This window comes from Tupaia chinensis, unplaced genomic scaffold, assembly GCF_000334495.1.
Source record: "Tupaia chinensis unplaced genomic scaffold, TupChi_1.0 Scaffold149798_1, whole genome shotgun sequence".
NCBI classification, from domain to species: Eukaryota; Metazoa; Chordata; class Mammalia; order Scandentia; family Tupaiidae; genus Tupaia; species Tupaia belangeri.
The window spans coordinates 1,450,239-1,456,415 of record NW_006209642.1 but is presented as its reverse complement, the minus strand read 5'-3'; positions in this window follow the sequence as shown (position 1 = coordinate 1,456,415).

Genomic DNA, 6,177 nt, shown 5'->3' with positions numbered 1-6,177 from the left:
CCCCTGGGGGGGGATTTCTCGCTTTCTGTCTCTATGTCTCTCTCTGTCTGGCGAGCGCACGCGCCCTACAGTGAAAATCTCTCCAAAAAAAAAGAAGTAGAGTTTAGAATTCAATTTATGATTTCAACAGGTTAGATAAATAAAAGGACTTAAAAAGCTTCATAGAGCATGGCTAGACAGTGATGCAACAGAAAATGTGACACTCTGGGAGGCTGGCTCTCATGTGAAGGTTCCAGATTCACACCTGGAGACCTCCATATATACACAAGTGCCCATAATGCAGGCCTGGCTGGGTATGGGGGTGGATTGTTGTGTGAAGACCCTGTTGAGGATATTGTCTCTCTCTTTCTCTCTCTCTCTCTCTTGCTTACTCATAGAAATAATAAATAAACTAAAGAAAAAAAGCTTCCATAGAGCAAACTCATGTAAGATTTTTATTAAAGGCAAGGGTATGGTACAGTGGGAGAAAGAGAGTGTAGGCAAGCGTTAAGGATCTATGAGACTTCCAAGCATAGCTCAAGTCTGTCATAATTGCAATGAATATGTCTTTCTTCTTGGGATTGAATTGTCAAGGACTGTATGATAAATCTTGATATTAGGACAGCTGCCCAAATGTTTCCACTGAGTTTTTTTTTTTTAATGCCCCTTTTGATATAAAAGCCAGGCCAGAAAGTTTAACTGGTTATGCCAAGTGCTATTCATTGATAAACAAGCCAGCCTGGGGTGCCTTGAGGGAGCTTAAAACTTAGAACAATACGTTATAAATTAGTTAGCCCATTGCCTTTAACTTGGCCAAGACACTATGTCAGACTTCCAGATGTCCACAGAGATAAACACAGAGTTGTCCTAGTCCAGCTGTAAAACACTTTTGCCCTACTCTAATTCTAAGAAGACAATTGTCCACTAAAATAGTACTCATGATAGAAAACAACAAAACCCACAATTTCAACTTAACAATTTTTTCATAGAATTCAAAATGGCTTGACATTTGAAAAGCCAGAAAAAATTGGGCATAATACCCATAGAAAAGAAAATCAACTAAGAGTGGCCTTGAGATGAGCCAAGTGTTGAAACTAGAAGTCAAGGGTTTTGACTGGTTATTTAGTTCATCTCAATAAACTAAAATAAAACCTGTTCACAATAGGATAAAGAGAGGAAACTGCAACAGAGAAATAAAAATAATTGAAAAAAAAAAGGAGAAATGAATGGAAATTCTAAAGCTAAAGATACAATACGTTAAAAAAAAGAGAGAGAGAATATCAATGGATCATGTGAAAGCAAAATGGAGATGATCAAAGAGTAAAACATGGTCAACTCCTTGGCATAGCACTAATGTGCTACTTGAGAGAAGACAGATCCCACATGGCAATCGTGGTTTGCATTCCTGGCCCAGGCGGCCTGAAACCTGCTGGACACACGTGCAAGTGCTCTAGATCTAATGGTCTGGAGGACTACAGGCGGGAGATCACAGGGTGAACAGACTCTGGAGAGAGTGCTCATCTCTCTCTCTCTCCTCCTCTGGTAAATGCTCTATCATAAATAAAGACAAAGTATACATTTTTAAAAAAGAAAAAAGCAAATTAATTTGAAAGATAGTTTAAAAAATTATCCAATATGACAAATAGAAAAAAATTAGCAGAGCCACAACACAGGGATCCATTAGAGGATAAGTGATTCTCTATTATGGTCCTAGATATACAGGAGAAAGAGAATATAGCAGAAAAAAATGTAATTGAAGAGATAATGGCCAACATTTCCCAAATTTGATGAGAGACGTAAATTCAGTTATATTATTTACACTATTGAAAACCAAATATAACAAGCAACTCTTGAAAGCAGTAGGAGAAAAATGACACTTTACATATAAAGTAATAGAAATTTGAGTAACAATTTATAGCTAGAAATTATTAGACCAGAAAAGAGTAAGGCGTTATGTATAAAATTGCTTAAAAATAAAACACACTATTAACCCAAAACTCTACAAGTGAAATTATTCTTCAAGAATAGGAAAAAATATGTTTTGAAATAGAAGATAAGAGATTTTTTTTTTTTTTGAGAGGTTTTTCACTATAGGGCGCGTGCGCTCGCCAGACAGACAGAGAGAGACAGAGAGACAGAAAGCGAGAAATCACCCCCCAGGGGGGATGGCCACACCGCAATCCCTTCTCCTCCATTCTCCTCTTGGGATCTTGGGCATGCACGCACACGCGCCCGGCGTGGGTTTTAAGCCACCGGGTCCGGGACGCGAATTGCGGTCGACTACATGGGAGTCCAGCGACATAGCCATTACGCTAACTGCTGGTTCCCAAGATAAGAGATTTTGACCAGAGCAGAACTGCACTATACCAAATGCTAAAGGAAAATCTTCAGGCCAAAGGACAACGTTGCCAAATGGAAAATAAGATCCTCAAAAAGTGATTAAGGACATTAAAAATTGTAAGTATCTAGGTAAATACAAAAGAGTATTTTACTCATCTTTTTTTCTTTTAATTTTGTTTTAGTATGCATAACAATGATAATGCTTTCTTATGACTTTTATACTGTATTTTGGGTCTTGCTTTTTTAACAAATAACAAATAAGACAGAGATATAAAGTTGTATGTTTTGAAAAATTTTATAATTTACATGAAATGATAAGATATTAAGTGTATGTGGACCATAAAGTTTAAGAAATATAATCCTGAGACCAGCAGATGGTGTAATGATTATGTTGCTGGACTCCCATGTAGTTGACTGTAGTTCAAGTCCCAGATCCAGCAGCTTAAAACTCACATCAGACACATGTGTGTGCATGCCCAAAATCCTGAGAAGAGAATGGAAGAGAAGGAATTGTAGCATTGCCATAACCCTGGATGGTGAGTTCTCACTTTCTGTCTCTCTGTCTCTCTGGTGAGTTCATGTACCCCATAGCAAAAATCTCTCTTAAAATTAAAAGAAAGAATATAATCCTTACAGCAATCACTAAGAATGTTTTATAAAGTGTAGCTAAAATGTCAAAGAAAAAATAAAGATATGATTTTTTAAAAAAATTCAAATAACAAAGACAAAAAGGAAAACCAGAATATTGGAAAACAGAGACAAGGTCCAGCCAGTGGCATGGTGGTTAAAACAGTAAGATCCTATGCAGCCAATAGCACAGTTCAATCTTAGATGTGCTGCCTTAAAAAAACACACTAAGTGTGTGTGTGTGTGTGTGTGCGTGTATCCAAAATCCTGAGAAAAGAGGAGAAGGGATTGCTGTGTGGCCATCTACCCAGGGGTGTTTTCTTACTTTTCCACTCTCTCTCCCTCTCATGCCAGGCAGGTGTGCATGAATGCCCAAATCTTGAGAGGACAATGGAATTATGGCATGGCCATCCCCCTGGGAAGTGATTTCTTACTTCTGTCTCTCTGGAGAGAACATGCACCCTATAGCAAAAATCTCTCCAAAAAATCAAATCAAATCAAGTAAATAAAATGACACTTCTAAAGAATCAATAAAAATAAGATAATTAGAAAATTCTTAATTCACTAAATTGCAATGAAATGTATAGACAATTGTGGGATGCAGCCAAAAACAGTGCTGAAAAATATAGCATTAAGTTTATATTAGAAATGAAAAAAAACAAGTTTTCTGAGTTTCTGCTTGAAGAAATTAGAGTACATTAAACCCAAAATAGGTAAAAAGAAAGGACAAAAAAGATAAATGAATAAAACAGAAAATAAACAAAGAGAAGAAATAAGTGAAAGTAAGCAAAAATTGCTTCTTTAAAAGAATCAGTTGGTAAAATACTTAGTTTTATCAGGAATAAAGGAAGGTTGGCCCCATGTTGCAGCAATTAAGCACTATGAATAAAAAGCAGGATGCCATATGACTGAGTGTAGTTCGAATAATGGGTCCCAGAGACTTGAAAAACATATTGGGTACATGTGTGCATGTGTCCCAAATCCTGACAGGATGGAGAAATGGAGGCAAAGGGATTGCAGAGCAAACATACCCCATTGAAAAGGGTTTGGGGTTTGAGGGGGGATGGGCTTTCTCTCTTTCTCCCTCTACCCTTTTGTGAGTACACATGCTTTCTGGCAATTAATAATAAAGAAAGAAGGAAGGAGAGAATGAAAGAGAAGGAAGGAAGGAAGGGAGAGAGGAAGGAAAGAAGGAAAGAAGAAAGGAACAAAGGAACAAATGAAGGAAAAAGGGAACGGGACATAAATGATCAATGTCAGTAATATGGAAGAGACAATAATGCAAATCATATAGATATTAAATGATTAAAAAGGAAATTTAAATAATTTTGACATGAATCTAAAAAAATAGGTGAATTGGATCAATTCTTTAATAATCACAAATTAACAAAACTGATCAAGAAGAGAGAGAAAATTGGGGCCTAATTACAATGGCACACAAATAACATCACTACTTGAGAGGCTGGAAGTCCATGGAAGGCCCAGATTCAGTTCCTGGTCACTTTGAACTTGCCGGGTGGCATTGCATGCACTTGTAATCTTAGCTAATTGAGGGACTGAGGCAGAAGGATCATGATGCAGTGAGACCCTGCAAAAAATACCTATCTCCATCTCTCTTCCTTTCCTCCTCCCTCTCATCCTCTCTCTAATATAAAGAAAGAAAGGAAAGAATAAAAAAAGTAAAAAAGAAAGAAAATTTGCATAGCTCAATATCATTACAGAAACTGAGCTAAAAATTAAAATCTTTCCCACAAAGAAAATTCCAAGTTCCAGTGGCTTCATTAGGGAATTCTATTAAAATTTAAGGAAGAAATAATACCAGTCCTACAGAAATTCAGAAAATAGAGAAGAAAGGAACACTTCTCAAATTATTCTATTTATTTTTCACTTTTTTTTTTTTAATTTCCAGAGGTCAAGTAAACTTGCCAGTGAGATAGAAAGAAAGAGACAGGGAGACAGCCTCTCCCAATGGGGCATGGTCACACTGTAATCTCTTCTCCATTTCCCCATTCTGTAATGATTTGGGCCATGTACCCACAACTCATATTTTTCATGGGCTGGGGCCAGGAATTGAACTGAGGTTAGCTATGTGAAATCCAGCTCCCTTAACCATTATGCTACAGAGCTGTCCCTCTTTATATCTTTATTCATGATAGAACACATGTGCACATATGTGAAAGTAAGAGAGAGAGAGAGATGATCACCCTCCACAGTGTCTCATTGAGCCATAATCCCTCTCCTTCAGTCCTCCAGCCAGTTGAATTTGTGCACCAAATCATTTTACAAAGGATAGAAATTCTGATACTACATTGAGAAGACAAGGATAACACAAACAAAAGCTGTAGATTGCTGTCCCTTAAGAACATAGATACCAATATCCTTAACAAAATTTTAGTAAATCAAATCCAGTTACCAAAAACAAAAACAAAAACAAAACAAAGCAAAACGAACACTAATGCATTATGACCAAGTGGGATTCATCTAGGAATTTAAGGCTGATAAAACACATGAAAAATATTAAATTTATTTCATCATATCAACAGACTAGAGAAAACAGTCATCTAAATAGATATTAATTTAAAAATATTATTGGGGCTTGTGGGGTACCTGGAGTGAAGGTTCTGAATCCCAGTCACAAGATGAAGATCCTGGAGCCAAAAGAGATGAAATGATGAGTTGTCCAAGTCACATAGCTAATTAAGTAGCAGAACTGGGAGGTTCTATGGTTATATATATATATATACCATAGTTTAGTTATTTTTAACACCCATCATGCTGTGAAATCATGCGGAATAGGCTCCAGAAGCTCGGGCTCCTTTCCATTCGCTCTCACAAAGTGTGCTTCGCTTCTCTGGGTGGAGTAGGCAGGTGCTTGAACCCGGGAGGTAACTTTCTTTTGGCCTTCCTTCTTTTTCTGGTGATTTTCCTTCACACATTTTAGGAACCTATCTCTGCTCTTAGAATGGGTAATATACTCAATATCCCTATTAATTTTCTTGGCCCTTAGCTTGTTTTTTAACAACAGTGCCAACAGCATGCTGGGTAACATTGTAGACTCTTCCAGTTTTGCCATGGTAACATTTGTAGAGCGTTCCTTTTTGGACAGTATCCATTCGCTTGACATCTACAGACAATATCACCTTTCTTGCAGATTCACAGGTATGTTGCCAAAAGAACTCCATGTTTTCTAAAAGACCTAGAGAAGGTATACTGGGTGCCTCTCCTCTTTAC